At 42.7% G+C, this 25,947-nt stretch overlaps 1 long non-coding RNA gene across 1 annotated transcript in view; it reads left to right on the top strand.

Annotated features, from left to right (window-relative positions):
- Positions 1–8,831: 8,831 nt before the first annotated feature.
- LOC137633607 (uncharacterized) overlaps positions 8,832–25,947 on the top strand; it is a 75,822-nt gene continuing 58,706 nt past the window's right edge. Inside the window, exon 1 of the long non-coding RNA XR_011042303.1 lies at positions 8,832–9,210. This is a non-coding gene — a long non-coding RNA (uncharacterized lncRNA). The remainder of the gene's footprint in view (positions 9,211–25,947) is intronic.

Genomic DNA, 25,947 nt, shown 5'->3' with positions numbered 1-25,947 from the left:
CACTTTTTTTACTTTTCTCGACTGAAATACATATCTGGTTGCCAGACATAGAAACAATTTTTGCGTCACATTGAGTTGGTATAGAATTTGAGCCCCATACATAGTATAATCAAAATCATGAATAATATTGTATCTAACCCATTTCAGAATTCTGCGATAGAGGGGTAAAAATGGGTAAATTTCACTTTTTTTACTTTTCTCGACTGAAATACATATCTGGTTGCCAGACATAGAAACAATTTTTGCGTCACATTGAGTTGGTATGGAATTTGATCCCCATACATAGTATAATCAAAATCATGAATAATATTGTATCTAACCCATTTCAGAATTCTGCGATAGAGGGGTAAAAATGGGTAATTTTCTATTTTTTTACTTTTCTCGACTGAAATACATATCTGGTTGCCAGACATAGAGACAATTTTTGCGTCACATTGAGTTGGTATACAATTTTATCCCCATACATAGTATAATCAGATTCATGAATAATATTGTATCTGACCCATTTCAGAATTCTGCGATAGAGGGGTAAAAATGGGTAATTTTCACTTTTTTTACTTTTCTCGACTTAAATACATATCTGGTTGCCAGACATAGAAACAATTTTTGCGTCACATTGAGTTGGTATAGAATTTGAGCCCTATACATAGTATAATCAAAATCAAGAATAATATTGTATCTAACCCATTTCAGAATTCTGCGATAGAGGGGTAAAAATGGGTAATTTTCACTTTTTTGACTTTTCTCGACTGAAATACATATCTGGTTGCCAGACATAGAAACAATTTTTGCGTCACATTGAGTTGGTATAGAATTTGAGCCCCATAAATAGTATAATTAGAATCATGAATAATATTGTATCTAACCCATTTCAGAATTCTGTGATAGAGGGGTAAAAATGGGTAATTTTCACTTTTTTTACTTTTCTCGATTGAAATACATATCCGGTTGCCAGACATAGAAACAATTTTTGCGTCACATTGAGTTGGTATAGAATTCGAGCCCCATACATAGTATAATCAGAATCATGAATAATATTGTATATACCCCATTTCAGAGTTCCTCAGATTAAGGGGTAAAAACTGGTAATTTTCATTTGTTCCGTAACTGAAATACAAACCACGCTACTTACATAGGGTAATTACTTCAGCGTAGCCGAATGACGAGCCATTAGAATTTTAACGAGGGTTTACTACCCCACCGCTAGTTAGCAGGGGGTAGGGAAGGGTAGCTTGCTACCCCCCCCCCCCTTACACACACTAGTGAGTGCTTCACTCTGCTTTTGGCTCGGGTGAATATCAGATGTGTCTCCTCTCACCCTCTCTTGACTGCCATTAATCTGCTTTGCTTTCTCATTTTCTACAGAGTGTGTATGAAGTTTGCCTCTATCAATTAATAATGCCTACGTGTCCTGGATTACCTGGCCGCCCTTGTGGGACCTTTATGTCGGCGGTCAACACTGATCCCCACACCTTGTGTCCTCATTGTAGGGGCCAACGGTGTGATAGTGGTAATGTATGCGGTGAGTGTAGGGAGTGGTCTACCTCCCAGTGGGAGAGGTTTGCCCGGCACCGGAAGAAAAAGTCCAAAAGGGATATTTCTCCTTCATAGGCTTTTTTTAAGGGAGAAAATTCCAAGGCTTCTTTTTCCGTAGCCCATTCCTCCTCCGAAGCTCCCACTCGATCGGTCTCTTCTGAGAGGCCGGCGAGTGGTAGCGTAGACTGTAGTTCTGTTGACCGATCCCAGGGTGCGGGAGAGGTAGTTGCCTCCCATAGCGAGGTAGCTGCCCCTCCTCCCCAGGAGGAGGATATTGATTTCTCTGTGAATAACAATGATTTGTTACAGCTTTGGGCTTCCTTAGGGCTTCAGGGTTCGCCCTCCAGGGAAGCCCTGTTTGACATGATCAAAATGGGAGCAGCTGTTAAGCAATCGCTGACGATAGCAGACATAGATCCTCTGTCTATCATGGACGTTGTTGTAACGGAGGCCTCCGGTGTGTCTGATCAAACTCCTGCTCCTGTTGTTACTGAGGTAGCTGAAGGCTTAGCTTCCCCCTCTGAACATCCTTCGAAGGTGGAACTTAGTCCTACGGTTTTTCCTGCTAGTGATTCTCCCCCTCGGGGGAGTTCACTTACAGAGACTCCTCTGCGGAGGCCTTACGATGGTCAGCTTGCTGATCTCACGACCCCTATAGGGCGTATAAGGCAGGAAGGCTCGTCCACCCCTTCGTCGTAGAGGCCTTCCTTCTCCTCACAAGGGAGTTAGGAAGAGGTGGAGTTTCCCCCATTGATGCGATGGGGGAACGGACCGGCTCGTCCGACTCCCCTGAGGATGAGAAATCCTCATCTGCAGGGGAGGGAGAGAAAGTCTGGGGGGGGGAGGAGCCTTGCGCAAGGATTTGTGAGGAAACAGTTTAGCCCTAGGAGAAGTCACCACGGAGGGGACTCCTCTCTTCCTCTTCAGAGGAGAGGAAGCCGCCACTGATTTGTGACCTAGATCAGTGAACACAGGCTTCATAGCCTGCTTAAGAGCTCTGACTATGGTCCCAAACCAGGGCTGCTGGCTGACAGTCGCTCTGTCAGACACTCCCTCTGGAGGGAAGGGGATCGTTCAATCCCTTGGAGGAGTCGACAAACGAGGGTTCGCCTGAAACGAAGCTGAAACGAAAGAGTCCTTAGACCTGTCCGGAAACCTCCCCTCCTCCGGCGAGCGCGCTGTTCTGCGCTTGCGGGGAGGGGAACGAGACAATGACCTGTCCACCTGAAGCTCGGTAAAATCTCGTGCTGTGATCGCGCTGGCGATTGGGGCGCAAATTGCGCTGGTGGTCGCGCGATGAGCCCTGGCCTGGGTCGCGCGCGGAAGGATCGTGCGCAGCAGGAATTTCGCGCGCGCGCGAGGTTGATGGAGCACTGGACGAGGGCGCGATTGCGCAGCCTCGTGGTAGCGCGAGGGTGAGTTTGCGCGTTGGGGTGCAGGTGAGCGCTGCGCAGGTTGAGCAGGCATCTTCCCCTGAAGAGATCGTGGGCGCGCATCAGGGTGAGGACGCACAGGTGTGCTCTGCGGCGATGGGTGCGCAGGGCGCGCAACAGTTTTCGGGCACACAGGTGTGCGCTGTTGAGTTGAGCGCGTATCGCGGGCAACTTTAAACGCGCGTACAGGATTGCGCAGTCTGGATGGAGAGTCCAGGGGTACCTGTGAGCGCCCGTGCGCTAACTTAGGAACCTCCTGGACTGCGCGCTGGATTGTAGAAGTGCGCTGGCGCGTTGGTCAGCGCTTGTGCGCTGTATCAGGAACAACTGTGCAAGGGCGCGCTTCGCGCTTAACTCCAGAAGAGCGCTGAGGGTCTAGAGGTACCTGTGAGCGCCTGTGCACTAACCTAGGTGCCTCTTGGACTGCGCGTGATGAAACAGGAACCAGTGAGCGCGTGTGGGCAGGTGAGTGCTGGCGCGCTATATCAGGAACTGCTGGTAGGCGCTGACGCGCAGGGGAACCCTGGCGCAGAACAGGAACAGGTGCGCGCACGCGCGCAGGTGAGCACTGTGGCGCTAAGTCGGGAACAGCAGCAGCGTGATGGTGCACAGGGTACACCTGGCGCTTAAGGGATTGAGGCGCAGTTTTGCGCTCAAGTCCCTTGTGACCCGAAGGGATCGAGGCCTGCGCAATGACAGGTTTCGAAGGCGCGTGATGTGCGTTAGCATCCTTGAAGGGTGACGGCAGGTCAGCAGGTCTGGAGGGAGAGAGGTCACAGGATCCTGAAGGACGACCTTCCTCCGAAGGGGATCGCGAACGATCTCCAGAGAGGTCTACGGTGGTAGCTGGCAGGAATGGTGAACGGTGAGTCTCCTCCGCAGGGGACTGCGGGGATGACGAGCTGAAGAGGCGCCTCCTAACTCCCTTGTGAGGAGAAGGAAGGCCTCTACGGCGAAGGGGAGGATAAACCTTCCGCCTTATACGCCCTCTAGGGGTCGTGGGATCAGCAAGCTGACCATCGTAAGGCCTCCGCAGAGGAGTCTTTGTAAGTAAACTCCGCCGAGGGGGAGAATCACTAGCAGGAGAGACCGTAGGACTAAGTTCCCCCTTCGAAGGATGTTCAGAGGGGGAAGCTAAGCCTTCAGCTACCTCAACAACAACAGGAGCAGGAGTTTGATCAGACACACTGGAGGCCTCCGTTACAACAACGTCGACGATAGACAGAGGATCTATGTCTGCTATCGTCTGCGATTGCTTAACAGCTGCTCCCAGTTTGATCATGTCAAACAGGGATTCCCTGGAGGGCAAACCCTGAAGCCCTAAGGAAGCCCAAAGCTGTAACAAATCATTGTTATTCACAGAGAAATCAATATCCTCCTCCTGGGGAGGAGGGGCAGCTACCTCGCTATGGGAGGCAACTACCTCTCCCGCACCCTGGGATCGGTCAACAGAACTACGGTCTACGCTACCACTCGCCGGCCTCTCAGAAGAGACCGATCGAGTGGGAGCTTCGGAGGAGGAATGGGCTACGGAATAAGAAGCCTTGGAATTTTCTCTCTTCAAAGAAGCGTTTGAAGGAGAAATATCCCTTTTGTACTTTTTCTTCCGGTGCCGGGCAAACCTCTCCCACTGGGAGGTAGACCACTCCCTACACTCACCGCATACATTACCACTATCACACCGTTGGCCCCTACAATGAAGACACAAAGTGTAGGGATCAGTGTTGACCGCCGACATAAAGGTCCCACAAGGGCGGCCAGGTAATCCAGGACACGTAGGCATTATTAATTGATAGAGGCAAACTTCATACACACTCTGTAGAAAATGAGAAAGCAAAACAGATTAATGGCAGTCAAGAGAGGGTGAGAGGAGACACGTCTGATATTCACCCGAGCCAAAAGCAAAGTGAAGCACTCACTAGTGTGTGTAAGGGGGGGGGGGGGGTAGCAAGCTACCCTTCCTTACCCCCTGCTAACTAGCGGGGGTAGTAAACCCTCGTTAAAATTCTAATGGCTCGTCATTCGGCTACACCGAAGTAATTACCCTATGTAAGTAGCGTGGTTTGTATTTCAGTTACGGAACAAGTGAAAATTACCAGTTTTTACCCCTTAATCTGAAGAACTCTGAAATGGGGTATATACAATATTATTCATGATTCTGATTATACTATGTATGGGGCTCAAATTCTATACCAACTCAATGTGACGCAAAAATTGTTTCTATGTCTGGCAACCAGATATGTATTTCAATCGAGAAAAGTAAAAAAAGTGAAATTTACCCATTTTTACCCCTCTATCGCAGAATTCTGAAATGGGTTAGGTACAATATTATTCATGATTTTGATTATAATATGTATAGGGCTCGAATTCTATACCAACTCAATGTGACGCAAAAATTGTTTCTATGTCTGGCAACCAGATATGTATTTCAGTCGAGAAAAGTCAAAAAAGTGAAAATTACCCATTTTTACCCCTCTATTGCAGAATTCTGAAATGGGTTAGATACAATATTATTCATGATTTTGATTATACTATGTATGGGGATCAAATTGTATACCAACTCAATGTGACGCAAAAATTGTTTCTATGTCTGGCAACCAGATATGTATTTCAGTCGAGAAAAGTCAAAAAAGTGAAATTTACCCATTTTTACCCCTCTATCGCAGAATTCTGAAATGGGTTAGGTACAATATTATTCATGATTTTGATTATAATATGTATAGGGCTCGAATTCTATACCAACTCAATGTGACGCAAAAATTGTTTCTATGTCTGGCAACCAGATATGTATTTCAGTCGAGAAAAGTCAAAAAAGTGAAAATTACCCATTTTTACCCCTCTATTGCAGAATTCTGAAATGGGTTAGATACAATATTATTCATGATTTTGATTATACTATGTATGGGGATCAAATTGTATACCAACTCAATGTGACGCAAAAATTGTTTCTATGTCTGGCAACCAGATATGTATTTCAGTCGAGAAAAGTCAAAAAAGTGAAAATTACCCATTTTTACCCCTCTATCGCAGAATTCTGAAATGGGTTAGATACAATATTATTCATGATTTTGATTATACTATGTATGGGGATCAAATTGTATACCAACTCAATGTGACGCAAAAATTGTTTCTATGTCTGGCAACCAGATGTGTATTTCAGTCGAAAAAAGTCAAAAATGTGAAAATTACCCATTTTTACCCCTCTCGCAGAATTCTGAAATGGGTTAGATACAATATTATTCATGATTCTGATTATACTATGTATGGGGATCAAATTCTATACCAACTCAATGTGACGCAAAAATTGTTTCTATGTCTGGCAACCAGATATGTATTTCAGTCGAGAATAGTAAAAAAAGTGAAAATTACCCATTTTTACCCCTCTATCGCAGATTTCTGAAATGGGTTAGATACAATATTATTCATGATTCTGATTATACTATGTATGGGGATCAAATTCAATACTAACTCAATGTGACGCAAAAATTGTTTTTATGTCTGGCAACCAGATATGTATTTCAGTCGAGAAAAGTCAGAAAAGTGAAAATTACCCGTTTTTACCCCTCTATCACAGAATTTTGAAATGGGTTAGATACAATATTATTCATGATTCTGATTATACTATGTATGGGGATCAAATTCCATACCAACTCAATGTGACGCAAAAATTGTTTCTATGTCTGGCAACCAGATATGTATTTCAGTCGAGAAAAGTCAAAAAAGTGAAAATTACCCATTTTTACCCCTCTATCGCAGATTTCTGAAATGGGTTAGATACAATATTATTTATGCTTTGTATTATACTATGTATGGGGATCAAATTTTATACCAACTCAATGTGACGCAAAAATTGTTTCTATGTCTGGCAACCAGATATGTATTTCAGTCGAGAAAAGTAAAAAAAATTGAAATTTACCCATTTTTACCCCTTAATCTGCAGAATTCTGAAATGGGTTAGATACAATATTATTCATGATTCTGATTATACTATGTATGGGGCTCAAATTCTATACCAACTCAATGTGTCGCAAAAATTTTTTCTATGTCTGGCAACCAGATATATATTCAAGTCAAGAAAAGTCAAAAAAGTGAAAATTACCCATTTTTACCCCTCAATCTGCTCAAAACTACACATTGTTCTAGAAGTTTTATTCCATCTGTGACCAAGAAAATCAAACTATTGTTCTCTAGTCTTGGGTAGTGCCTTAACCTCTGTACCATGGTCTTCTACTGTCTTGGGTTAGAGTTCTCTTCATCTTGTTTTGTTAAAGTTTTTATAGTTTATATAGGAAATATTTATTTTAATGTTGTTACTGTTTTTAAAATATTCTATTTATTCTTTTTTCCTATCCTCACTGGGTTGCTTTCCCTGTTGGAGCCCTTGGGCTTATAACTTATCCTGCTTTTCTAACTAGGGCTGTAGCTTAGCAAATAATAATAATAATAATAATAATGATGATAATAATAATAATAATTATTATTATTATTAAAAAAGGCAAAAACTTGAAAATTGACAAAATTTATCGCCCAACCACCAGGCCTGCTTTCGGATGCAACATGCTGCCAAAATTTCATTCTTATTGTTTTTAATTTGCTTTCACTCTTTTTTTTATTCCACATAGTAAGCAAATCTAGGAATGAGATTTATTTTTTTTATTTTTCAATATCTGTGCAGTCATTTAAGCCCACAGTTCATTTATCAACATTTGTGACTGATACAGTGATAGGTGTATTAGTATTTTGATTCGATTTTAAGATGATTAATCTTTGTGCAAACAATATTTCCCTTAACCATTAACAAGACTGAATGAAAAGGCATAGTGACAGTGTTGCAAGATGGGCGAGACTAAATATCCCTGTTTTGGTCTTTCAAAATTGGTTCATGGCTATCTCCTGAACTTGAGGTACATTCAACAATAGGAATACAGTGGGCCTATAGCATAATAGAAATCTAGATACAAATCAAATATTTGTGAAGAAAAGGTTACGAATTTACTAAAAGAAAAACTTCCTATTTCTTTGAAAACCAATTTATTTTTTCGTTAGTGTGAAGGAAGAAAAATAATATATGATGATGAGCGAGGATGGATATTTTAGAAAATATATATAAAGTTATGAAAAACAGGCGTACATAATGTGTTGAATGCATGCCGATAACATAATTTTAATTATTTGTGGAGAAAATTCCAAATAAATAGTAAAATTATCCAACATGAAAACTGATTCTGTTGTTTTCAAGCTTATTTATTGTCTAATAGAAATTCTTTGGGTCGGATTAAAAGCTTCGTTAATCCTTTGTTTGCCGGGAGGGATAATAGTTAATCTGCAACAACTTAATAGTTAAACTGTCGATCTACTCCCACTACCATCTGTTCAGAATTCGTGCCCTCATTAACAGAAACAATCTTTTTGCTATTTGTTATAGATTTTGTGTCTTCCCAATTTAATTTTACATATATCCTGCTTTTCATAAATATGAAACCTTCGAATAAAATTTCCCAATTGATTTTAGTATTATTTTTCCCTTTTTGGACTCAAAATTTCCCAAAAACGTTAATTTTCCTCCAACTGGCCACATTATGACTATCAGTGGTTAGGGCTTTATATACACCAGAGTATTAGTACCCTCATTAATAGAACCAACTTTTCTACTATTTGTTAGAGATTTTGTAGCTTCTCCCATTTAAGTATCGTGCTTTACATAAATGCGAAACCGAGTAAACTTTCTCTGTTGATTTCGAAGTTTTCTTCTCATTTTCCTAAAACAGGGAAATTTTCCTCTATTCTGTTTTAATGTTAATATTTTATTTTAATTGTTCATTACTTAAGTCGTTTTTTTCCTTATTTACCTACCAGGATCCTATCGAGACACTATACTAAAACATCGTCTGTTATTATGACCTGGCCTTACTAATCGAGAAAGTTATTTACTGCTAGCCCAACATAACGCTATCCTCGGGTAGCTATCTCCGGGTAGAAAGATTTCAGTCCAGCGAGAGACGCTACCGGTTTCGCTAGTAATTTAATGGCATGGCGGGTTTCGGAGAAGTGTTTAAGACGAACCCAATATTATTATCAGTTTAATTCCTGCCCAGTTTATTATATTAACGGTTAATGATATGGACTAAAAACCTCAATTAATCCAATTTCCGTTAATGCTGTCTGGAATATTGTTCGAATTTCCCTGTTCGAAGAAAGAGCTTCGGTTGGATATCACTCTTCAATGTGGCCAGGCTTTCAGGTATACGAGACGAGAAATATATTTAAACTTATTTATTCATTGATTTACTTATATCTATTTGTACTCACGATTAGATTGTGTTGTAATTAACCTAAATATTTATATGGCAAATTCTTGATTTATAGTTCTAGCTTATAAGCTGTGTACCTTAAGCTAGAGACGTTAGTCTGGGGTCGGTACCTTAGGTAGGCTGAAATTGCTAATCATCTTGCAGGCTAACCAGCCTATATTAACCATTATTGCTGGCTAACCAGCCTATACTAACCATTATTGCTGGCTAACCAGCCTATACCATTATTGCAGATTAACCAGCCTATATTAACCATTATTGCAGGCTAACCAGCCTATACATTATTGCAGATTAACCAGCCTATATTAACCATTATTGCAGGCTAACTAGCCTATATTAATCATTATTGCAGGCTAACCAGCCTATACTAACCATTATTGCAGATTAACCAGCCTATATTAACCATTATTGCAGGCTAACCAGCCTATACTAACCATTATTGCAGATTAACCAGCCTATATTAACCATTATTGATGGCTAACTAGCCTATATTAATCATTATTGCAGGCTAACCAGCCTATACTAACCATTATTGCAGATTTACCAGCCTATATTAACCATTATTGCAGGCTAACCAGCCTATACTAACCATTATTGCAGATTAACCAGCCTATATTAACCATTATTGCAGGCTAACTAGCCTATATTAATCATTATTGCAGGCTAACCAGCCTATATTAACCTTTATTGCCGGCTAACCAGCCTATACCATTATTGCAGATTAACCAGCCTATATTAACCATTATTGCAGGCTAACTAGCCTATATTAACCATTATTGCAGGCTAACCAGCCTATATTAACCTTTATTGCAGGCTAACCAACCTATAATAACCATTATTGCAGGCTAACTAGCCTATATTAACCATTATTGCAGGTTAACCAGCCTATATTAACCATTTTTGCAGGCTAACCAGCCTATGTTAACCATTATTGCAGGCTAAACAGCTTATATTAATCATTATTGCAGGCTAACCTGCCTATATTAACCATAATTGCGGGGTAATGTAACTTTGATGACCTACTGCAGGCCAAAGGTTAAGGGTACCGATAGGTTCGCTCATATCCAGTTTGGTTAGTAAATATGTTCAATATTGCCACTCGTCTTGCAATCCCGTTTTCTATACCTACTGACTATTTATTCGAGGTGAAAGTAAGTCGAAGGGATCGTACTAACTCGAGGCACCCCCATACCTGCCTTGACCTACGGGGTTACACCCCTGTACCCTAAGCCAATGTTTTCATTATACTCGTTAATATTCTAATGGTGAATGTCGCATTGAAAAAATCCTATTATTAGTATTACCAGCTAAGCTACAACCGTAATTTGAAAAGCTGTATGCGGCCCCAACAAGGAAAAATACCCCAATGAGGAAAGGAAATATGGAAATGAATAATTGATATAAGAAGTAATGAACAATTAAAAATAAATATTTTAGAGACATGGAGCCTTTGTATATCAGCGGCCATTTCCTCACGCATTGATTAAAAATGGACATCAACTAACCTAAACTTTCCCCCCTAACCTAACCTACAAGCCCTGTCCTTACCTACTTACCTAACGGGGGGGATAACGCCCCCCTGCGACCCCCCTTACACTGCCGTATTCTAAGTTAGACATACAGGTGGCCGCTATCGTACATACACCCCAGAAACCCTAACAACATTAAATCATATTTCATTTATAAACTATAAAGAGAGACTTATGTCTGCCTGTTCAACTTAAAAACATTTACTGCAAGTTTGAACTTTTGAACTTCTACTGATTCATCTACCCGATTAGAAAGATCATTCCATAACCTGGACACAGCTGGAATAAAACTTTTAGAGTACTGTCAAGTATTGAGAATCACCTTCAAAGTATTCCCCTGGGGACTGCACACACTTCTCCCAGTAGTTCTGCCACTGCTGGTAACATCGTCTTGATGTTTGCTGTGCCATTTCAAAATAAGATTTACCTTTTTTTTTATCTATTGACGTCATCGACTCCACATTTGTATTCCGTCTTGTTAGTGACGAAGCGTTGTAATGCAATCCGGTCATTTCGCCCACATGCCATTTCGCCACACTATGGAGTCATTTCGCCCACAGGTCATTTCGCCCACACTGTGTAGTTGTTTCGCCCACACTGTTAAGTCATTTCGCCCACACTGTGGTGGGGTTGCCAACCTGATTTTGCAGATAGTAGAAAGGTATACCGAAGTCGGGATAATACGATAATAGTTCATATCTAGTACACATCACCGATCTCTACTATACTACTGGATGGCTCATGGTGTAATTCATCAGGGAAGATTGTCCAAATGAGGCCTCTTTACTAGTAGGTACTTCAGTTGTGACGTTATCACAAACTGTTAATTATATCACCATAATATGACCAGATATTTTTTTTCTTTTGTACAGTACAATGTCTAATTTTTTTTTTTTTTTTTTTTTTTTTTTTTTTTTTTTTTTTTTTTTTTTTTTTTTTTTTTTTTATACTTATGTAGATTCAAGAGGTTGGTCTCCAGAATGCCTACACACATGATGACGGGACGTATAAATTCTTACGGAAAGTGATGACCCTTCCATTTCTGCCTGAGGCAGATATAGGTCCCGTGTTTGAACGGCTCTCACGTCAATCTACCACAGCCCAGTTGCAGACTATAATGCAGTACATGTCAAGAACATGGATCCACAACTCCTTATGGCCAACTTCTAGCTGGAGTATTTTTTATCAGTCTCTCTGCACCAATAATGATATTGAGGGCTGGCACAACCGTCTAAACAAACGTGCTGCAGGTAGATGTAACCTACAGTTCTACCTCCTCATAAGCCTTCTCCACAAAGAGGCTAAATTGACGTTGATCTACATGAGGCTAGTATCCGAAAAAAAACTACGAAGGATCCAAAGGAAAAAATATAGACACTTACAGGATTGAATATTTACTCTTTGGGAGGAACACGTGAGGGGTGAGCTATTGGCTTATAAGTTGCTGAAAGCATGCGCTCACCTGGATGGCCCAGTGCGCAGCTGAATCCTGCATATGTAGTGAGTACTGTACTTGTTTTAAATGTAACTATATTTTAATAAAAGTTTCTTCAATTCTTTGTCACTATCTGAATATTGCATGTATGTAACTGTCTTTTAATAAAAAAAATACTTTCCGAATAGTAATACATTTATTTAACTGTCTTTTGATAAAACTTTATTTTATGTTTTTTCTAACTGCTTTCTGAATCTTGCATATATGGAGCTATTTGTTAACAAAAGTTTTTTATTTTACCACTTTCTTAATCTTACATGTATGTTGACTATTATGTGTCGGCAAATTGACTCTTATATGTGGGTGAATTGACTCTTATATGTGGGCGAATTGACTTGTGGGCGAAATGACTTGTGAGCGAAATGACTTGTGGGCGAATTGACTTGTGGGCGAAATGACTGTAATTCGTTGTAATAAACGCCACACACTGTCAGGGTAACTGGAGTGGTTTGGAGGACTGACCCACAATGTTTTTCTTTTCTAAAGCTAATTCTTTGGTATTATTACATGATTTTATCAAGGAAAAGTTTAATATTTCATTGATATTTTATTTACTTTTCTATCAAATATTTTGTTTATAGGATATGAAAATGTAATTAAAAAGGGTACAGAACCTAACAAACCCACCTAACCTAACCTAGAAGTTCCCAGGTCACAACCCCTAGGCGGGGGGCAAGCCCCTGGATTCCCTTCCCAGGTCACAACCCCTAGCCGGGGGGCAAGCCCCCGGATTCCCTTCCCAGGTCACAACCCCTAGCCGGGGGGCAAGCCCCCGGACCCCCTTCCCAGGTCACAACCCCTATCCAAGGTTCTACCTGCAAATATATAATATTTACCAATGACAAAAGTTTTTATTACAACATATGTGTTGTTATATGGAATCCATATGTTGTTATATTTAATCAAATAACTTTAATAATAAATGCACTCTGGTATAGATAAACATTGTGGGTCAGTTCTCCAAACCACTGGGTCAGTTTTACGAGAGATTATGGGTCAATCCTCCGCCTGGGTCAGTCCTCCTGTTACCGTGACGAAGCGTTGTATTAAACACGACACGGTCAGTATCTGGTCGCTATCATACATATACCCCGAAATACTTAAAAGTTGTATTCACGAGTCGTATAATGATAATAATAATAATACAATATATGCAAATGAGCTATTACCATCTCAGGTGGAAGCAGGTGTAATGATTAGAAATACAACATTAGGTTACAACGAATTCATTTTGTCTAATGTAAGTAGAATGTAATTTCTGGAACTATTGGGGGGAGGAGGGGGGGGGGGTAAATTGTTTATTAAATACGGTTTCCAAAAACAGCAATGACTGGGAAAGGATCTCTAAGTCTTTATATTGAATTACAATTGACATTTTAAACTGTGGCTTCTGAGAGAAGTACTTTTCTTGGTATACAAAATAATAGTGTTGTTTGATAAAAATGAAGTATATTCACTTAACCAGTCTCATTACTGCTCAAGTTTTTGAAGGGAAACTTTCCGAAAACTCCTGGGATTTTTAAGGTATTACAAAGTTGTTTTTTCAAGTTGTAGCTTAAAGTATGGCAATTTAGGTTAGGGTGAAATAATAGAATAGTACAGTAATCTTTTTGGAGAAAAAGAGACTTGTTTCTGCAGTATTTTATGGTGTTTCTTAGGTTTCTGGGTATTATAGAAATACATGGGACAAATTTACTAATAAAATAATTGGGGTCTATTAAAAAAACTCCCTTTCCTTCAAAAATTACCTTTCTGGGCTCGAACCTGTGCCGCCCAGTGAATAAGCTCCATTTAGCACTTATTCTTAGGTAATTTACTGCTAAATATACCAGAGAAAAAATGTAAAGGAGTGCTAGGTTAACTAGCTCGCTCACCTATTGGTGTCGGTATAAAATTGGGCGTATAATCCAGAGGTCCCGCACTATTTAGATTTATCCACGACAGAAACCCCAATAGAGGAGAGCCGTTCAACCTCACTCGGTACTACTAACAATGCATCCGCTCAGAACCCAACTCCTTTTAGCACGACGAGTATAGTAACCTGCTTTTTTGTTGTGCTCTCGATTTTGGTTTATTTTCCATTGAATTATGGCTTCTTCGTCGGTTTCCCAGGAGACACCGTCTAAGTTAAGTACCAAGCTGGGTTTTACTGTGTTTTGAGCAACCTAGATCGTTTAATATTTATATTATAGGAGTTTATTCTCTTCGTTCATATCGATCTTGCTTGATTTCACTACAGTTGGTACTCCTGTTTTTGAGAGCTTTTAAGTTTCACTCGCGGTGTTACTATGTGTATTATTTTATTATTAAATATTATTTGTTATTGTGAATATTCATTATTTAGCGTTTAGAATCCTCGTGGTTCAATTTTAGGGCCGATATCATTTACGTATCGTTATGGCTGCCGACCTTCGTTGCTAGGCGGCAATGTTATTTTTAGCCATCAGGTGTGTCTTTTGTGATTTAATTATTATATTGCATGCCTTGCCCAAAATTTCTATGTGTTTATTCATATAATTTTTAACGCTATTATTATTATAATGAATATTTGTGCCATTACTCCGTTTGATCTGTCTGGTTGGGGATCGTTAGTTGGTAGCCCTGCTGCCTCGTATCACGTGATCCTCCCCCACGCTCCCCCTCTCGCTAGGTGGGCGGCTAGGCTTCTCCCCCCTCCACTAGTGGACCGTTGCCTTCCCTCCTTTTAGAGGGGGTAGTTCAGTGTTTATGGACTTTGTCCTCCGGGTGGCCCGGCGGGTTCGTCTCTGTTTAGTCTGGTTGGCCACCGGTCAACGGAGTTGGATCCCGGTGCACCCTATTTTATATTCACTTTTCATTCTGGCTTATGTTATACGAAACCCTCCGGGTTCGGTTGGCGGTTCTTAGCTACAGTTCCGCCCCCCCTATTATTTTATAACATTTCCTATGATGATTATATATGACAGATCACTACCCCGGAGTCCCTAAATGAATTGGTATTGGATATACTTTTATTTCCCGGCCCGGGGCCTACCCCGCCCCGGGAAATCAGACACCATGTGTCTTAATTCCTTGTTATTGCATCCTTTTTTATGCTCCCGGCTTGACCGGAATGGATTGCTATACTTTAGTTTCAAGTTAGACTTATGTTTAGGCCCGGGTCCTCCGGTCCCGCCCCTACGTAAGAATATTACAGTTAAGCTCTAACCTTGTGTTAGACCTATGTTAGGCCCGGGTCCTCCGGACCCGCCCCTACCTAAGAATATTACAGTTAAGCTCTATTCTTGTGTTAGACCTATGTTAGGCCCGGGTCCTCCGGACCCGCCCCTACTTAAAGAATATTACAGTTAAGCTCTAATCTTGTGTTAGACCTATGTTAGGCCCGGGTCCTCCGGACCCGCCCCTACTTAAGAGAATTACAGTTTCTCATATACTATTCTTTTTATTTTTAGATGGTGCATTGTCTGACGCCGGCCTGTGCAGCTGTTCTGCACCAGCCTTGTGGCCACTCCGTCTGCCGATCTCACGCCCCTTGTGGGGTTCAACTGGAAGACGTTGTGGTATGGCACCCGGATAACTGTGTGATTTGCTTCGACCTCATCACTACCCTTGGATCTGACTCGGTGAGTCCCGTTGGCTATGTTGCCTTCTTATTTATTTTACTATTAGTAAGATATCTATGGTCTTGAAGGACCATTGGGAGTCTTCCCTTTTATAATTCCCACTATTATTTCAGGCATCCCCGGAGCAAAAGTCTGCGGCTCGGGCCACACTGAAGGTGTGGGTTGGTGGGTTTGCCCGGAATGTGAAGTCTAAGCGGCCGTACGTCCTATCTGAGGACTACTGCACCATGGTTTACCCCAACGCCAAGTCTTCAGCTGCTGTGGCTAGGCATGTGGCAGCTCCCATCATTGCCCACATTGATGCCACTATAACGGGTCTCATCGACCCAGAGCAAGATCCATCGGACGCCCCCGGAGGTCTGGAGGACAATGTTGCCTCCATGAACCTAGACGTCGAACCAATGTTACTAGACGAGCCGGATACAGGTAGGGTGGTAAGTGAGGCAGGTGTGTCCGGCGCTGAGATTTCTATCCTCAGCCCCGCTCTTTCTTCTTCTTCTGATCGCTCTTCTTTTCATGGATTTTCTGGGGACCGTGATTCGTCTCAACGATCATACCCGGTTCCCCCTAAGGATAAGTCTACTTCAAGAACCTTACCCAAAGCTCGCAAGCCTCACAAGACTTCTCATGGCTCTAAACATTGTACGAACCCGTCTTCAAAGGCCTCTGGTCCCTCCTCTAAGTCTCACGACCCGGGAGTTCATTCCGCCCCTCCTGCTGCTAGCCCGGGCCTTTCCGAATCAGCCATGCTTCGCATCGTGTCGGAGATGCAGGCAAAGTTGGTTTCGGAGATGCAGTCGAAGATGGACACGATGTTCTCTAACATCGGTCAGAGACTTGGGGCTTTAGAGCAAGGAGCTCCGGAGAGAGTCCAAAGCTCTCTCATCCCGGATGCCTCTAAGCTCCCGCCGTTTGCCAAGAACAACCCCTGGCGTATGGCTCTTCATTCCCCGTTCTCAGACGGAATGTTGACTCTGGAGGGCCTTGGCACTCGTCCTCTAGAGGACTTTGAATTCTTTCCTCCTGGTCTGGCATTTCCATTTCATGGTTATGCCAGGCTTACAGAGGAAGCTTTAGTTCGATTAGACAAGGTCCCTAAAGAGACGGTCATCTTCCCGAAGGAGCAAGCCCAATCTGTTTGGGCCAGATTTTTGAACGACATCGGCTGCACTAACACCATGCTCACGCCTTATAAAAGCTCCTTTACGATGTTCTTAATGGACAAGAACACCTTGACTCCATGCGTCAATAAGGTGGCAGAGCTTGCCTTCCAATATGCTCTGGAGGAGAAGCCCTTGCCTCCCATCCGAGAGGTGGATCCAATCTCCCTCCTTCTTCCTTCAGGCATTGAGTGTTGGGACAACGTCCATACCACCTTTACCTCTGGCAAGCTTGCAGCAGACTGTGCCTCAGTTTTGTTTAGTGAGAGGCTTCCCGGTCTCCCGGAATCCCTCATTAAACAGGAATATGATTCCCGCCTACGTGTGGGCCGTACTCTAAACTTGGCCACATCCACGGAGTCGATAGCCTTGACTTACGATACGGAGAGTATTTTTAAGTCTCTCAACAAGGCTACGTTACAGTCTTTATATTATGATTTGTATGACTTCGCTACTGCTAAACGCAGATGTCGCAAGCATGTCCTAGCTGAGGCGACGATTAGGCATGAACCTAATAAGCTCATCCGGTCCTCCTGTTGGGGTTCAAATCTCTTCCCCGAGGATCTCGTAGAGGAAGTCTTGGCGGAGGCCACTAGGGTTAATCAGAGCCTTAAAGCCCGTTGGGGTTTGACCCCTAAACGCAAATATGACCCCGCAAATTATCAAGCCCGGGGTAGGAAGAAGCTTAGACCATATACCTCCACCCAGTTCAGGCAACAGCAGAGTGCTTCATCCAACTTCCGGCTGCCTCTTCCTCCATCTTCTGTTGTCCCCGCACAGCCTTCCACCTCTCGGCTCCTTCGGACGACTATGTCACCGTTCTGCTCCCTAAGAGCCAGCTTTCTGGTGCCTCCGCCACTTCTCCTGCCTTTAACCAGTCTTACGAGGCTCATAGCTCTTCCTAGAGTTATGGTAGAGGCAGAGGCTACCACCATGGTTCTAACCAGAACAAAGGCAGGGGAAGAGCTTTTCGCAGAGGAAAGAACTTCCGAGGCGGACGTGGAGGCAACTCCTCAAACCAATACTGAGGTGCAGCAGGTAGGGGGGAGGCTCTATGCCTTCCGCAACAAATGGAGGTTCAGTCCCTGGGCGTTCAGTATCATCTCCAAGGGACTGGGGTGGAGTTGGATTCAAGGACCTCCTCCTCCGAACAAATTTCGTCAACACCCCACTTCGGACCTGGTCGAATTTGTCCAGGATCTTTTACAAAAGAACGCCATACAAGAAACGAAACATCTGAAGTTTCAAGGTCGGCTGTTCAGTGTCCCGAAGAAGGATTCAGACAAGAGAAGAGTGATTCTAGACCTATCCCTTCTCAACTTGTCCATTCAATGCGACAAGTTTCGAATGCTTACCGTCTCGCAGGTGCGGACCTTGCTTCCCCGTGGGGCCGTCACCACCTCTATCGATCTTACAGACGCCTATTATCACGTCCCGATAGCGAGACACTTCCGTCCGTACCTAGGCTTTCGCTTAGGGGACAAAAGTTACTCCTTCAAGGTGATGCCTTTCGGGCTCAACATCGCCCCAAGGATCTTCACAAAGTTAGCAGAAGTCGCTGTTCAGGAACTCAGGAATCAAGGGATTCAAGTAGTAGCCTATCTGGACGACTGGCTCATTTGGTCAGACACCTCCCAAAATTGCCTAAAAGCCACTCACAAAGTCATCCATTATCTTCAATCTCTAGGCTTCCAGATCAACTTCAAGAAGTCCCGTCTTCTTCCAAAATCGAAGTTCCAATGGCTCGGCCTGCAATGGGATCTTATATCTCATACTCTGTGTCTTCCCAGACCCAAGAGGTTAGAGATTGCAAGGAACACCAAACGCTTTCTCAAAGACAAAGTAAGTTCCAGACGACTCCAAGAGAGGATTCTGGGGTCCCTTCAGTTTGCCTCAGTGACGGATCTTCTTCTGAAGGCAAAATTGAAAGATATCAATCGTGTCTGGCGTTCGAGGGCGAACCGGAAGCTCCGGGACAGGAAAGTCCGCCTTCCTCCCATTCTACGGGAAAGACTTCTTCCTTGGACAAGAGCAAACAGTCTGTCAAAGTCAGTTCCCCTTCGATTTCCGCCTCCGGAATTAATCATTCACACGGACGCATCCTTATCAGGTTGGGGCGGCTATTCTCAGCTCAAGAAAGTTCAAGGTCTTTGGACTCCCTTGTTCCGCCATTTTCACATCAATGTGCTAGAGGCCATGGCAGTTCTTCTAACCCTGAAACGTCTCGCTCTTCCCAAGAAACAACACCTTCGTCTGGTCCTCGACAGCGAAGTGGTGGTCCGCTGCCTCAACAGAGGCGGGTCAAAGTCAGGGCCTCTGAACCATGTTCTAGTAGCCATATTCTCCCTAGCAGCCTTGAACCGTTGGCATCTTTCAGCTGTCCACCTGGCGGGAGTCCGGAATGTAGTGGCAGACGCCCTGTCCCGGACCTCCCCTCTAGAATCGGAATGGTCACTCGATCTAAAGTCATTTCGGTGGATTCTCTCTCAGGTTCCCGGTCTCCAAGTGGACCTCTTCGCCACGGAATCCAACCACAAATTGAGAGTATATGTGGCTCCCAATCTAGACCCTCAGGCTTACGCCACAGACGCCATGTCACAGAATTGGGACACCTGGGAAAAGATTTATCTCTTTCCCCCGGTGAATCTTTTGCTGAAAGTTCTAGACAAACTGAGATCCTTCAAGGGACAAGTAGCCTTGGTCGCACCCAACTGGCCCAAGAGCAACTGGTATCCTCTCCTGCGAGAGTTGAGACTATACCCTCACCCGATACCCAATCCGGTTCTGTCTCAGATAGTACAAACACGCGTTGTGTACGCTTTCTCAAACATTCAGAGCGCCCTAACTTTATGGACTTTATGAAGTTTGCGGCTATGCATGGTGCCAATATTGATCCTCAAAACACCTTGTTCCTAGAATCGGATAAACGGGATTCCACCATCCGCCAGTATGACTCTGCAGTTAAAAAGTTGGCAAAATTTTTAATAGACTCAGACGTGAACTGTATGAACTTGAACCTTACAGTCACTTTCTTTAGATCTTTATTAGAATCAGGTCTGGCAGCCAATACTATCACCACTATTAAATCGGCTCTGAAAAAGATCTTCCTAGTGGGTTTTAACATAGACTTAACCGACTCTTTGTTAGCTTCAATTCCGAAAGCTTGTGCCAGACTGAAACCGGTTACTCGTCCTACCCCGGTGACCTGGTTCCTTAATGACGTACTCAAATTGGCTTCTGATACCATTAACAGTTCTTGTGATTACATGCCCCTTCTCAGGAAAACACTTTTCCTGGTGAGCTTGGCTTCCAGGGCAAGAATTTCTGAATTGGCAGCCTTGTCGAGAGACCCGGGTCATATTGACTTTCTGCCTTCGGGAGAGGTCCTTCTTTCTCCTAACAAATTCTTTTTGGCTAAGAACGAAGACCCTCAAAACAGATGGACCTCCTGGAAAATTGTTCCCCTCACGCAAGATCCGTCTCTGTGCCCTGTCACTACTCTTAGGTCTTATTTATCCCGGACCTCCTCTAACTCCTCGGGGCCTCTATTCGTTAGAGAACAAGGCGGTACCATTACTATTAAAGGGATCAGGCAACAAATTTTGTATTTTATTAAACAAGCTAACCCTGACTCTTTTCCTCTTGCACATGATATCAGGGCGGTTGCTACCTCGGTGAACTTCTTTCACCACATGAATTTTACAGACCTCTCCAGGTTTACAGGGTGGAAATCACCGTCAGTGTTCAAGAAACACTACCTTAAACATTTGGAAGCCCTAAAATTTTCTACAGTAGCCGCAGGGAGCGTAGTTACTCCCAGGTAACTCACAGGTTAAGGCCTTGTCTCTTTATCTCTCCCTCTTACCTGCCTCATTTATACCCTATTGTATTCGTTGGTCTCGCACCTGAATACTGTTATTATATTTGTAAATTTTTATATACTCCTGAGTATCTGTATATATTATCACTCACGGCATTATTATACCTACCTTGTTGGATTTATGTTCATATTTAAGATACCCTTATAATTGTTTTTTGGTACTCATCTCTGATTAAAGCATCCTGTATTTCCCTTACGCTTATGTTTTTTCCTTTATTTTGCAAGTTTGGTGACATTTTCTCTTGTATTGATTCACTGGGCGGCACAGGTTCGAGCCCAGAAAAGGGATTTTGACGTAGGAAAAATCTATTTCTGGGCGAAGGACCTGTGCCGCCCAGTGAACCCTCCCAGCTCCTCTCCCTTGGAGTCCCCAAACTTTGGGTGCTAAGGAGTTGGGTTCTGAGCGGATGCATTGTTAGTAGTACCGAGTGAGGTTGAACGGCTCTCCTCTATTGGGGTTTCTGTCGTGGATAAATCTAAATAGTGCGGGACCTCTGGATTATACGCCCAATTTTATACCGACACCAATAGGTGAGCGAGCTAGTTAACCTAGCACTCCTTTACATTTTTTCTCTGGTATATTTAGCAGTAAATTACCTAAGAATAAGTGCTAAATGGAGCTTATTCACTGGGCGGCACAGGTCCTTCGCCCAGAAATAGATTTTTCCTACGTCAAAATCCCTTTTATTTTCCTCACAAATAAATATTTAATAAGATATACCCTAATATATGCGGTCCAGGGGCTTGCTCCCCAAGCTAGGGCTTGTGACCTGGGAACTATTAGGTTAGGTTAGATGGGTTTTTTAGGTTCTGTACCCTTTTACAAATCTCAAAAGAGTTTAATGATGACGTTTTGTTTTCGCACATGCAGAATCCCAAGTTCCCACCTTTGTCCATTCAACTATAACAATAGAACGGCTTATTTGCGGTGGAAATAAATGTCAAATTCGTTGAAAGCACATCATTTACTGTAGATAAAGTTATTTTTTTTTCTCTTAGAAATGTTGTCCCGTGTTTTTCTGTAAATTTACCGGTTTCTGATGAGAGTAACTGTTGGAGAACCACCTTCCTCAACCCCTTCTTATACGAAGTTAGTGCTCTCTCGATCTTCTAAGAGGGCCATGCGCTTGCTGGGAGACTGGTTGGAAACCAAGAGAAGTCTGGGAAAGTCATCCTTTGCTTTTCCTCCTCCTAAGCTAGCTTCTCGTTCGAGCGTCTGGTATGACACGGGAGAAGTTCTCGTCTTGGGAGTGCCTGCCTCTGCCCAGGGAGACTTCTCAAGCCTGGTAGACTCTCCTCCTCGTCTAGCCATGAGACGCTCCAATATTTTGTGGACTTGTTCAGAGCTTGATCATCTACTTAAAGGAGTCTTTCGTGCTTTTGAAGTTTTTCATTTTTTGGATTGGTCGTTGGGGGCCTTGAGTAAGAAGGTGTCTCCTCCTAACCAGATCATGTCGTCAAAAATGATCAGAACAAATACATGAACTATATATGTTTCCTACTGGCTATCTTGACCATGATTATTGGGACAAACCATCTCTTATTAGGAGTCTTTGGTCCCTATTATATGAGGATGATTTTGTTGGGCCAGATATCATCAAAAATGTTCAAAACAATAAGTTATATCCTATGCCAGTCTTATTCTACGTCATTGAAACTAATTACTGTAGTTGAGAATCGATAGTTTTAGGAAATGCACGTTAAATCATCATCATCTACCACGTCTATTGACACAAAAGGCCTCGGTTAGATTTCACCAGTCGTCTATCTTGAGGTTTTAATACTTCTCCATTCATCATTTACTTCACACTTCATAGTTCTTGGGTCTTCCATCTCTTCTAGTGCCTTTTGGAGCCCAGTTAAAAGTCAATTATCATAACTCAAAACCATTTTGATGTACTATTCATGTTCACCAGAGGCAGTTGGAAATCCGGAGGAGAGAAAATTCAGTCGCCTTACATGTGCCGAATAAGGGAGTCAAGATTGTAGGTTCCTCACAGAACATGTTGGTACGAGGGCTGCAACCTGGTTCCCCCATGGGGAGCCGACATCAGGGCGGGGAGAAGAAGACGCAAACAAGTTGCCTCCTCCATCGATCAGTTACTGTTTTGGGTTCGGCCCTTCAAGGATAAGTATCCCAAGATCCCCATGGTACCTTGAGTGCGCTGAAGAAGTCTCTTGTGACATACAGATTCAATCTTCTCTTCCAGGCTCTTCTTCTCCCCTGGAAAGGTTCAGACATTGCTCCATCCTTCACCTACAACCTCTCTTTCCAGGTAGAGAGGAATAGAAGAAAAGGCAGAGAGGATCACAGAATTCAGGGACCTCCTGTACCTTCTCTGAGCAGGGACGTTCCTGTCGGTACTTTGAGTGACTCGCCAACAATGTTCCAAACCTGCTTGCTGATATCGCCTGTGATCAACCAATTGAAATTCACCCCCTAAAGGTAGGAGCTCTTCCAAGAAGGTTTTTACAGACTCCTACTGTCTACTTATACGGATGGAATACTGTACTCTTGTCGATGGGAAAAGCAGACCAGATACGGCCTCCATGCATGATTCCCCTGAAGCCATTCAGGATAGGTACAGATAGCAGCATACAGTCCATCATAAGAATGAAGTGTGCTTCCATTGACCTGGAGGACACTCTTACCCTCACGGATACATTCTCTTTCTTACTGGAAGTTTTCTCCATTGCATCCTTGGGAGAAGAGGTTACCACTCTAAGTGTTCACGTTAGTCTTTTGAGCACTTTATATCTGCATTCATCCACTAACGGGTCTCTACCCTCCATCAGAGGAATCACTTCAGCATCGAGACAGACTTACTTCCTCCTGTCTCGATCTGCGGATTGAGATGTATCGGAAGAAACTCTTTAGGAGACGGAATATCCGAAAGCTACAGGGAAACTCCTTGGCAAATTATCGTAGCAAGAGAGTCGATGTAACTGTTGCGAGACTCAACGTCGACAAAATAGCTATTGCACGAACGCCTTCTAAGTGATTGTTCCAACAGCTCTTGAAGCTTCTACTGGGTATCAACCGGCGTTCCTCTTACCCTTAGGTACGGTGGCATCAAGAATACCTGACGTTCTACCCTGGTAGCATTATGACAAATCTCCTTGCGAGTCCTCCTCTCCTTTGAGAATCTGCTGTCCACAGTAGATTCTTAGTAGGGATGAGTTGTCAACTTGAATTTCCTTCCATCTAGAGCAGTGGTTCTCAAACTATGGGTAGCGACCCAAAGTTGGGTCGCGAGATCAATTTTGATGGGTCGCAGGGACACAGGAACATTATCATGCTTTCAGTGTTTCAGTGTATTTCAGTTTTGTGAAAAGGAAAAGCAGTGCCATAAATCCCACTAGTTTAGTTTTGTGAATGAAAAGCTGTACACATTATTTTTTTCAATATTAAACTTAGCCGGTGATCATATAAGCTGTCAGCTCTGCTGCCCGACAGAAAAACCTAAGGACAAAATACGCCAGCGATCGCTATACAGGTGGGGGTGTACATCAACTGCGCCATCTGTCGAGCAGGTACTCAAGTACTCCATGTCAACACAGAACCAATTTTCTCTCTGTTGTGCCACTGGCAAGACCTACTAAATACGCTGTTACTAACTGGATTTGTTTTCACAACTATTTGGTGAAGTACACTATTCTAGTTTTGAGCTTTCGCTATGCAGGCGTTTTATCTTCATCTCAAAACTTGAACTCGTTTTGGATAGATTTAATTATGGTGACAAAGAGAGTATGGACTCTCTTTCACTTTTAAATGGCCGACCCTTCCCTTAGACGGAAGTGTGTTTAGGTTTTTAGTAATTTTGCTTAACACGTTATAGATCTTTATATTTTATATCTCTCCGCCTTTATTAGGCCTCTTCGATTAACTTTCCATTTATTATAAACATATAAAAATAAATTTTTATGTTTTGTTTATATGCGACCTTTCCTTATAGTAGGCGGTCCTAACTTGGAACCGAAGTTAATCAACGTTGAGCCCGTTATATCGTATTTAGCCTTTAAGGAATTTGAAACTTTTTAAATTTAATGTTTTATGAAAGAATTTCTTTGATAGTCTTCGTACTGTTTTCAAAGATGAACTAGTGTTTGGTTTTTTTAGACTACGCAGTTGTTGACGTTCAGGACGTTCAACATGCGCTCTATCGTTACGATAGAGAGAGAGTGTATCACGGTTTCACTTTGCAGTAAGAGTAAATCGATTCTGACGTTTCGTTCATTCTTTCTTAACTTAATGGTTTAAATTCTAAATTAAAGGAACTTTTTATTTGGAAAACCTTTCAGTTTTTTTCCTTTAGCCAAATAACATGTTTTTTGACGATATATAATTGGGCTCTTCTCTCAGGTGCGAAATCAAGAGAGAAAGAGAGAGAGAGATAGAGACGGAGGGAGAGAGAGGAGAAAAAACGTTCCGTTCAAGCGGGTAACGTTGTTCTTGTGTTACTCTCCTGTACGGGGAAGAAGGTAAAACGTTTCTAGGGTTTTATTCTTGTCCCCAGGCTATGTGCGGTGAGAGTTTGTAAACGTAGTTTATTTGAACTAGTGTTTAGTCTCTTTCCCAGCCACTGAATTCTTTATCTTTATATATGTTTTCTGTTTTTGCTAGTATTAATGAGCTGCATTATACGACTGTTTTCGCAATTACTACCTTTTAATGAATGGTAGAATTGCGTGTTTCAGGTAGAAATCAGTAAAAGTTTCGATTTCAGTGAAATAAGTGCAAAACAGAAAATCGAAGTGATAAAGTGATATGCGCAAAGTGTTACAGTGTTGCGTCCGAGGGTTCGTCTGTTCGTGCCTGTCGTTCACCTAGTCCGGGACCTCTTGCAAGCTCCCAAGCCCAGGGGAGAAGTAATGTCGAACGACTTATGGGTTCGTCAGGCCTTGATCAACGAACAGACGTTTCCCTCCGTGGTTTCGGGCGTATCTACCCAAGATCGCCCCACCCACACAAAGACGAGAGAGCCCATTTACTTCTCGTCT

This window comes from Palaemon carinicauda, chromosome 43 (genome assembly GCF_036898095.1).
Source record: "Palaemon carinicauda isolate YSFRI2023 chromosome 43, ASM3689809v2, whole genome shotgun sequence".
NCBI lineage: Eukaryota > Metazoa > Arthropoda > Malacostraca > Decapoda > Palaemonidae > Palaemon > Palaemon carinicauda.
Note: the sequence above shows the minus strand (reverse complement) of the source record. Positions and strands in the feature narration are given on the sequence as shown.